This window comes from Sus scrofa, chromosome 9, assembly GCF_000003025.6.
Source record: "Sus scrofa isolate TJ Tabasco breed Duroc chromosome 9, Sscrofa11.1, whole genome shotgun sequence".
Classification (NCBI taxonomy): domain Eukaryota; kingdom Metazoa; phylum Chordata; class Mammalia; order Artiodactyla; family Suidae; genus Sus; species Sus scrofa.
The window spans coordinates 122,725,388-122,735,973 of record NC_010451.4 but is presented as its reverse complement, the minus strand read 5'-3'; the positions used below and the strand labels follow the sequence as shown (position 1 = coordinate 122,735,973).

The 10,586-nt window shown below is 45.7% G+C and overlaps 1 long non-coding RNA gene across 2 annotated transcripts in view; it reads right to left on the bottom strand.

Annotated features, from left to right (window-relative positions):
• The window catches only part of LOC102161394, a 39,975-nt gene continuing 32,813 nt past the window's right edge, over positions 3,425-10,586 (bottom strand). For both annotated transcript variants that reach the window (XR_002335958.1, XR_002335957.1), the window contains exon 4: positions 3,425-7,472. This is a non-coding gene — a long non-coding RNA (uncharacterized LOC102161394). The remainder of the gene's footprint in view (positions 7,473-10,586) is intronic.

Here is a 10,586-nt window from a genome sequence, read left to right as displayed (position 1 = left end):
TCAAGGCCAGTAATACCCTGATACTAAAAAAAAAGAAAATTACAACCCAATATCCCCGATGAACATAGATGCAAAAATCCTCAACACAATATTAGCAAACTGAATTCAACATAAATTAAAAGAATCATACATAATGATCAAGTGGGATTTATTCCGGGGATGAAAGAATTGTTCAGTATCTGCAAATCAATCAACACGATACACCACATTAACAAAATGAAGGATATAAATCCTATGATTATCTTAACAGATGCAAAAAAAGTATTTGACAAAATTCAACATTCATTTATGATTTAAAAAGAACTCTTGGGAGTTCCCGTCGTGGCGCAGTGGTTAACGAATCCGATTAGGAACCATGAGGTTGCAGGTTCAATCCCTGCCCTTGCTCAGTGGGTTAATGATCCGGCGTTGCTGTGAGCTGTGGTGTAGGTCACAGACACAACTCGGATCCCACGTTGCTGTGGCTCTGGCATAGGCCGGCGGCTGCAGCTCCGATTAGACCCCTAACCTGGGAACCTCCCATATGCCGCAGGAGCGGCCATAGAAATGGCAAAAAGAAAAAAAAAAAAAGAACTCTCAACAGAGCAGGTATAGAAAGCATACATAATAAATAATAAAGGCCATATAAGACAAACCCACAGCCAACCTCATATTAAGTTGTGAAAAGCTGAAAGCTTTCCTCTAAGATCAGAAACAAGACAAGGATGCCCACCACCACCACTTTTTCAGCATAGGATTAAAAGTACCAGACACAGCAATCAAACAAGAAAAAGAAATAAAAGGCATCTAAATTGGAAAGGAAGAAGTAAAACTGTTATTATCTGCAGATAACATGATAGTATATATAGAAAACCCTAAATAATCTGTCAAAAAAAAATATTAGCAGGAGCACCCACTGTGGCTCAATAGATTAAGGATATGGTATTGTCTCTGTGATACTGAATACAAGTTCAATCCCTAGCCATGCTGTAAACTGTGGTGTAGGTCACAGATGTGGCTTGGATCCAGTGTTGCCATGACTATGGAATAGCCCTCAGCTGCAGCTCTGGTTCAACCCCTAGTCCAGGAATTTTCATATGCCACAGATGTGGCTGTAAAAATGTGTGTGTGTGTGTGTGTGTGTGTGTGTGTGTAAGCACAGGTTAATTCAATAAATTTTCAGGATACAAAATTAATATATATAAATGTATTACATTTCTATCCACTAATAATGAATTACCTGACAGAGAAATTAATAAAATAATCCCATTCACAACTGCATCAAAGAGAATAAAATACCTAGAAATAAGTCTAATGAAGAAAGTGAAAAAGGCCCATTCTCTGAAAGCTATAAGACACTGATGAAAGAAACTGAAGACAACACAAATAAGTGGAAAAATATACCATGCTCATAGACTGTTAAAATCTCCCTACCGCACAAAGCAATCTACAGATTCAACACAATCCCTATCAAAATACTAAAGACATTTTTCATAGAAACAGAACAGATGCTCCTAAAATTTGTATGGGGCTACAAAAGATCCTGAATATGGAGTTCCCGTCGTGGCACAGTGGTTAACGAATCCGACTAGGAACCATGAGGTTGCGGGTTCGATCCCTGCCCTTGCTCAGTGGGTTAACGATCTGGCGTTGCCGTGAGCTGTGGTGTAGGTTGCAGACACGGCTCGGGTCCCGAGTTGCTGTGGCTCTGGCGTAGGCTGGCAGCTACAGCTCCGATTCGACCCCTAGCCTGGGAACTTCCATATGCCGCAGGAGCGGCCCAAGAAATAGCAAAAAGACAAAAAAAAAAAAAAAAAAAAAAAAAAAAAAAAAAGATCCTGAATATGAAAAGCAATCTTGAGGAAGAAGAAAAAAGCTGGAGGTATTATACCTCCTGGTTTCAAACTATACTAGAGCTACAGTAATCAAAACAGTATGGTACCGGCACAAAAACAAACATGTAGCTCAATGGAACAGAATAGAGAGCCTATAAATAAACCCTTGCTTATATGGTCAAGTAATCTGTGACAAAGCAGGCAAAAATATACAATGGGGACATGCCAGTCTCCTAAAAAGTGGTACTGGGAAAACTTGATAGTTACACGCAAAAGAATGAAGCCAGAATGCTTTCATACACCTTATACAAAAATAAACTTAAAATGGGCTACAGACTTAAACGTAAGACCTGAAACCATAAGACTCCTAGAAGAAAACATAGGCAGTATGCTCTTTCACATTGGTCTTATTAGCAACACTTTTTTGGATCTGTCTCCTGATCCAGCAAAAATAAACAAATGGCACCTAATCAAACTAAACATTTTGCAACCTCGACAAGATGAAAAGGCAACCTACTGAATGGGAGAAGATATTTGCAAATTATATATTCAATAAACGGTTGATATCCAAACTATATAAACAACTCACCCAACTCAATATAAAAAAATAATATCTGATTCAAAAACAGGCAGAGGACCTGAATAGACATTTTTCCAAAGAAGACATACAAATGGCCAACAGGTATATGAAAAGATGCTCAACATCACTAATAATTAGGGAAATACAGATCAAAACCACCATGAGGTATGACTTCACTCATGTCAAAATTGCTATTACCAAAAAGACAACAGGTAACAGAATGTGGAGAACAGGGAACCCTCATCACTGTTGGTAGGAATATAAATTGGTACAGTGAGGATGGAAAACAGAACGAAAATTCTTCAAAAAATTAAAAATAGAATTACCATATGATTCAGCGATTCCACTTCTGGGTATTTTTCCACAGAAAATGAAAACACTATATCAAAAAGATTTATGTACCTCAAAATTCACTGCAGTATTGTTTATAAATAGCCAGGATATGGAAGCAACCTAAGTGTCTATCAATATGTGAATGGATAAAGACAATGTGGTACGTATGTGTGTGTGTACATACATATAGAAGAATAATAATCAGCTATAAAAAAAATAAAATCTGGCCACCTGCAATAACATGGGTGAACCTAGAGGGAATTATGCTAAGTGAAACAAGTCAGAGGAAGACAAATGCCATATGATTTCGCTTATATGTGGAATCCAAAAAACAAAATACATGAACAAACATCAGAAAACAGAAACATACTCATGGAGACAGAGAACAAACGGTGCTTGCCAGAGGGGAGGGTTTGGGGAGGTGACAAAGCAGGTGAAACGGATTAAGTAATACAACTTCTAGTTATAAAAATAAATAAGACACAGAGATGTAATGTACAGCATAGGGTATGCAGTCAAGAATATTATAATAATTTTATATGATGACAGATTATAACTAGACTTATGGTGATTATTTTATAATGTATAAAAAATGTCAAATCGCTATATTATACAACAGAAACTAATATAATATTGTAAGTCCATTATACTTCATTTTTTTTAAAGGCAAAAACAACAATAAAGCCATAATAACAACAGAAAGATGAGTGTAACAAGGTCCCTACTTTCAAGGAGTTCATAGCTTATTGGAGACATAGACATGAAACCAAGTAAGCAGAATGAGTAAGAACAGTGTAAGGATTCAATGAGACAGGTAGGGACAACAGTAAGTCACTTAATATATGCACCAACAGTATTGTTAGCCCATGTTACAGATGAGGAAACTGAAGTTATAATGGTTAAATCACTTGCCTCGATTTACACAACTAGTTAAGAGACACTGTCACCAGTGTGCTGAGACTTGCTCACATGGGCTATGAAAGTCAATTTTGTGCATCTCTTCCCAACTCCTTAATCAGTGACATCATATTGGTACCTTGAAATCCACTAACAGAGAGACCACAGAAATTGGTAAACACTGCAAATCAGGTGACAGTCGTCTAGATTCACATCCAAGTTGGAAAGCAAAGACTTTTTCTAGGCTTTTCTGGATTGAAGCATCCCCTTCTAAAAAGCCTGTCTCCCCAGGAGAATGGCACCAGCTTATCCTGGATAAGGTCAAACAAGATAATGGATGTGATCTGCCCTCTAAGTCACAAACGGTTGGCAACTAAGTTAAGTCACCATCTATGCCCTTAGTTCTGAGCTAGCATCTTAGCAGATACACAGGGGCTGATATGCCAGGTGGGCCTGGTGGGGGAGGACATGGAGGGGGGCGCCAGGAGGAAGAGGGAGCTTTCTCTAGAACACTGATCTCAGTAAGTGCCATTAGTGTGATTATTCAGTTAATCTCTGTGTCCCCAACTAGCTCAACAAGGACAAGGTCTCCACAAGGACAAGAACTGTGGCTGGTTTTGCTGACCACTGTAGCCCAAATGCTTGGCAAGCAGCAAGCCCTACATCAACAGTGGCTGAATGAATGAATTCATGAAGCAAGAGGTCCATGGATGCCCAGGCATGCCTCCCTGCCAGTGCATTCTATAAGGAAGGAGTGGGTCTGAAGCCCATCCCAGCCCTGAGATTGGGTTGTGGAAGAGCCAGCCTGCCTGGGTGGGACCCCCATTATGCCACTTACTAAGAGGGGAAGCTGTGCTTCAGTGCTCTCAACTGTAAAATGAGGTTGTAGAGTAGTTCTGAGGATTAAAGGCATTAGCATTTGGCAAGTGCCTGCCATGTAGTAAGTGCTTTGTTTGCTTAGATTTGGGGAGACTCCCACCTCCCCAAAGCATGTGCAGCATATTTCTCTTCTGCTCTTGAAATGCAATTTTCCAGCCTATTCTAATCCAGAGATGGCTTCCCTGGGAGAAAAGAGGTTCCAGCGACGTCCTTCCTACCTCAACCCAGCCATCCAGACCTATCCACCTCTCTTGAAAAGACTCTGAGCCTTGATCAGCCCCACCTGGCTCCACAGCCTGGGAGCCGCCCTCAGGCTCCTGGAAAACACCCCTTTCCCTTCCCTTCCACTTCCCGGTGCCCCTAGGAGCCCCATTCCCACCGAGGGTTGATGGAGGCAAAAGGCAGATGCGCCTCCTGGATCCGGAACCGGGACCCAAGCCCGTACACTGCGGACAGCTGCGCCACCCAGCGGCGACCTGCAGGATCCGCGGCGAGACAGCCCGCGGGATTGAAAGTGCCGAGCAGGCTCTGGCTGCCCTGGGTTTCCACAGGGACAAAGGGACAGGAAGCAAAAGAAAAGGAAGGATGGTGGGTGGAGACAGTATCACCCCAAAAGGGCTGGTAGGATCTAGGTAACAGGAAATTAATTCAGTTGGGAAAGCAGGGCTGTCTGCAGGGACCCTTTTCTCCCCCGCTGGTTGCACAGCCGGACCCTCAGGCTTCTGCTCCTGTAAGAGAATATTTGGCTGAGGGCTGAGGCTCCTATCCCCTGAAATCCCTGGCTTCCCTGCACTGCCCTGAGCTGATGAGGGAATGAAGACAGAGGGTGTCTGCAGCTCCGAGGCCAGAAGCCTTGCTCCTCACCCTGTGGGTCGTGCCTGCAGATCAGGACCCAAGGAGAGTCCAGATTCTAACCCCAACTCAGCCCTGGACTCCTTGTGCCTCCATCAGCCAGTGCCTGGATTTCCCCACCTGCAGAAAATGAAGATAAAAATAAACGCCTACCCAACTTCCCTCACAGAGGGGTTGTGAGACTCAAATGAGATAAGGCTGAAGAAAGCATTTGGAAGAACAAAGACCATCACTATGCAAAATCTCTGATCCATAATAACTTTAGCAGCCTTGTGATGAGAGGCAAACACAAATACACCTGCTTCGAGAGTAAGAGCCTCAAGTCCTGACTATTAAAAACTCCTCAAATGAAGGGTTTTTTTATTTGGAGGTGAGAGAAAGGAATGAGAAGGAGTTGCGATCCAAAACCATATGGGAAATTTAAAGAATCAAGACTGTCTCGCGGATTTTTCTATATTGAATTTAGAAGGCAGCTTGCTCTTTAGGAAACCAGGAGAATAGACATTACAATCCCTCCAAAACATGTACAGGACAAAGAAGCCAAACAAGTTATCTAGGACCCTACTCAGAACCACTGCGAAGGCAGAATCGCAGAATCCCGGGACCACAGCCTGGGACATCCCTGGCAGCCGCGGGCATCTGTTCAGAACTTGCATGAACACCTCCATGAGTCTGACGGCAGAGGCAGTGTCCTGGTATGAGGGCAAATCCACCTGCTGGTCCCATTCTGACTTCTTCAAGGTGGAGTCCAGGGTCTCTGACCACTGGCCCAGTGTCATGAGAATAAAACTGGCCCCACCCCAGAGTCGAGGACTGGGAATCTCTAGACAGGGCGGGAGTTGACATCAGAGTAAGGGAGAGAAATAAGAGGCAGCCCTGGCCCCAGATCCTACCCCAAGATGAAGAAGAGCCAAAAGCATTGCTCATTGCCTCTACATGGCCAGCAGAACTAAAGCCCTACTTCAGGAGAGAGGATTGGGGAAGCCGACCAGAGCCCCAGCACCCGGCAGGGCAGACAGGAGTCTGGGATTTCAGTTCCTTGGTTGATGCAACTCTTGAAAGTCCCCTTTGTACAGCTGCCTCCGCAGGTCCCCGTGGCCTCCTTCCTAGCATCCTCTCTCCCTAACCGGAGAGGGTCACGTTCACGCTCAGTCTGTATTTTTCCACTGCCCAGTGCTTCTGTCCTGATTTTTTTCAGCTTCTTGGGCTTTCCTTCCTCTTGGCTCCCATGCTGTAATATCCATTTCCCCTGGGATGGTCTCCCAAAGGGAGTCAGGATCTCTGGGCCTTGAACCTTGATGTGCATCCCTTCTGAATCCTCTGAGCCCAGTAGGTACCGCTGTGTCAGTGCTCGCAGGGAGGCAGGGAGAGCCTGCCTGTTAGGGTTAGGAGTTAGGGGTTAGGGGTTAGGGTTAGGGTCATCACTCTGATGTTAGTTCTGCCCAATCTAAAGATTCCAGGTCTAGACCCAGAGGTGAGAGCAGACCCAGACCATCACTCACTCTGGCAGCACTGGTATCAAATTCATCCAACAAGGCCCTGGGGCTCCCACTGTCTCCATGCTGTGCTGGGTGCTGGGGAACTCCAGAGGTACGAGGAGACATGCTAGGGCTCCCTCCCTGCATGTGTCCCCTGCCATTCTGTCCCCAGGAGGGAGAATGCTCGGCAGATTGGTTAGACTGCAGGTCACTGATTGGCCCATACCTGCAAGTGGGTGTGGTCACTGTTCCTAAAGCTCCGGGCTGGGCAGGGTGGGGTGGCTGGTGGGTCCCGCTCTTCTGTTCTTGTAGCAGGTGGGTTCACCAGCCCAGGTGATGCGCTCTCCCCTGTTCTTCCACGCGGCTGGCCAGAGCACAGGAAGAGCAGAGATTTGGGGAGAATAAGGCCCCTAAGCTCAGTCCTCTGACCTCAGTTTGCCGCACAGAGCCCACACCCAGCTGCCATCAAATGTGACTCTTCTTTCTTCTCTGCTCTTCCTCTGACCCTCCCTCTGGCACCTTGTGGGTAGTGGCTGTGAGGGCTTAGGTCTTTCTGGGTCTTCTGGCTATAACACCTCTGTTAGCCCCTCACTGCCGCCAACCTTGATGACAATTCCTCAGGCTCCAGAAGAAGGAGGTCTGCAGGAAGGTTAGAATTGTACTGTGAGACATTAAGAGCTATCAAATAGTTGATCAGGGAGTGGGGCCCCAGAGACATCTGGAGACATGGGAACAGATAGCCCAGGCAGAAGGAACTCACACATGTTTGGAGAAGGGTGAAGTCCAGTTTGGTGAGGACTGCATGAATATGGACAATGGAAGAAGGTTCTAGAAAGTTGGTAGAACCTACAGGTTGGAGTCCTGGCATGCTGAGTCAAGAAGTTTTCACCTAATTTAGTAGACTCCTGGGAGGAGCCACTGAAAGCTACTAAGCAAGGAGAACTGTGGTCAGGAATGAGCTCCAGAAAGACTCTGGTACAATGGATGAGAGTGGACTGGAGTCAAGCAAGACAAGAGCAGGAGGACCAGTTCAGTGGCCTGCACAGTAACCCAGGCAAGCAGAACATCAATGCAGGTGGTGGAACCAGAACAGAGGCCTCGGGGGGTGGGTGAGCACAGAACACAGAGAACAAGAGGCCCAAGGAAGAGAGAAGATGGGCTGTGGAGGGTTGCCGGAAAGGTCTCCAGGAAAATGGAGGCGTCTCCATGGATACTGGGAGATCAGGGAAGGTGGGGCTGATTTGTAGAAAGACGAGCGGGTCCACCTGCCCTGGGCCTCCTACCTCGCCCAGAATACACTGTCAGCTGCTGGTCGGTCTCTGGAATGGCCCTCCCCACCTCCCTCCCCTTTCTCACCAGGCTGCCTCCACTTACCCTTCTGTTCGCAGCTCAAGACTGCCTCATAGTTAAGCTGTAGGCCATAAGGCCAAAAAGCACATGAAAGGATGCTCAGTGTCACTAATTATAGGAGAAATGCAAATCAAAACTACATTGAGATATCACCTTACACAAGTCAGAATGGACATCATCAAAAGTCTACAAACAATAGGTGCTGGAGAGAATGTGGAGAAAAGGGAACCCTCCTACACTGTTGGCGGGAATGTAAATTAGTGCAGCCACTATGGAGAACAGTAGGGAGATCCCTTTAAAAAAAAAAAAAACTAAACTAAATGTTGGAGTTCCCGTCATGGTGCAGTGGAAATGAATCCAACAAGGAACCTTGAGGTTGTGGGTTCGATCCCTGGCATCGCTCAGTGGGTTAAGGATCTGGTGGTGTTTGTTGTAAGCTGTGGTATAGGTCGCAGACTCGGCTTGGATCTGGCATTGCTGTGGCTGTGGTGTAGGCTGGAGGCTACAGCTCCAATTAGACCCCTGGCCTGGGAACCTCCATATGCCATGGGTATGGCCCTAAAAGGCAAAAAACAAAACAAAACAAAAAAAAACATAAATATAGAACTAGCATATGATCCAGCAATTCCACTCCTGGACGTATGTCTGGAGAAAACCATAATTAGAAAAGATACATGTACCCCAATGATCATAGCAGCACTATTTACAATAGCCAAGACATAGGAGGAATCTAAATGTCCAGCAGAGGACTGGGTGATGAAGATGTGATGTATACATACAATGGAATATTACTCATAAAAAAGAACTAATGCCATTTGCAGCAAGACGGATGTACCTAGAAATTATTATACTAAGTGAAATAAGTCAAAGACAAATGTCATATGAGATCACTAATATGTGGAATCTAATAAAGAATGATACATGGGAACTTGTTCACAAAACAGAAAACAGACTCAAAGATTTCAAAACCAAACTTATGATTACCAAAGGGAAAACACTGGGAGAAAGAATAAAATGGGAGGTTGGGATCGACATATAGACACTATATATGGAATGGATGAGTACGAGGACCTACTATATAGCACAGGGAAATCCACTCAATACTCTGTAGTGACCTATATGGGAAAAAGACTCCGAAAAGGAATGGAGATAGATAGATAGATAGATAGATAGATAGATAGATAGTCTGATTTACTCTGCTGTATACCTAAAACTAACACAACTTTGTAAGGTAGCTATACTCCAATAAAATTAAAAAAAAAAGGGGGGGGAGTTCCCATTGTGGCGCAGTGGTTAACGAATCCGACTAGGGACCATGAGTTTGTGGGTTCGGTCCCTACCCTTGCTCAGTGGGTTGACGATCCGGCGTTGCCGTGAGCTGTGGTGTAGGTCGCAGACGCGGCTAGGATCCCGCGTTGCTGTGGCTCTGGCATAGGCCAGTGCCTAAAGCTCCGATTTGACCCCTAGCCTGGGAACCACCATATGCTGCAGGAGCAGCCCAAGAAATAGCAAAAAGACCAAAAAAAAAAAAAAAAAAAAAAAAGACTGCCGTCCCTGAGTCCCACCTCCGAGACACAGCTAAGTGCCTTCCCCCTGCTCCCCTCCACCCTAACATGTGTGCTGGGTGAACTACAAACTACTGGTTCCCTTCTCTGCCTCGTCCATCACCCAAAGCCTTTGGAGGACAGGTGTTTCATTTGGCACATAGGTAACAATGTTTACTGAGCACCTACTATGTGCTAACTCGCGGAGGCTGAGAACATACTCAGAAGGAAAGGTAGCCCCTGCTCTCAAGACACGCTCAGTGTCCGGGGGAGGAAGGAGAGGGCCAGTTCAACAGATATAGGGGGCATCTCTTCCTTGATTCTCTATCTCCCACCCCCAGAGGGCCTGGCACGGAGAAGACTCTAGAAATGATGGTTGAGGGATGAGAAAACATTCATTTTGAAGTGTGGCAGGAAGTCCAAAAAGCTGGGCACAGAGGACTGGAGCTCGGGGAGATGACAGGAAAAGAGGTATTTTTGGAATTCCACCCTCACCTGTAAGTTACCATGAGTTTCACAAAAGCTGATGCGGAGAGTGGGGGGGGGGGGCAGCGCTTACCGGGCACAAAGAGGAAGCGAGGGAGCCTCTGCTTTGACAACAGGCGGCCTCCCCTTGAGCCCAGGAAGGCTGCCCCAGCTCAGAACACATCCCGTTTAAAAAAGCCAGACTGGGAGTCCCTGTGGCTCAGTGGAAAGGAATCCAGCTAGGATCCATGAGGACTTGGGTTCGATCCCTGGGGGCTCGGATCTGGCACTGCTGTGGTGGTGGCATCGGCCAGCAGCTGCAACTCTGATTCAACCCCCAACCTGGAAACGTCAATAAATAAATAATAAACGCAGGCCATCAAGTCACCAGCAC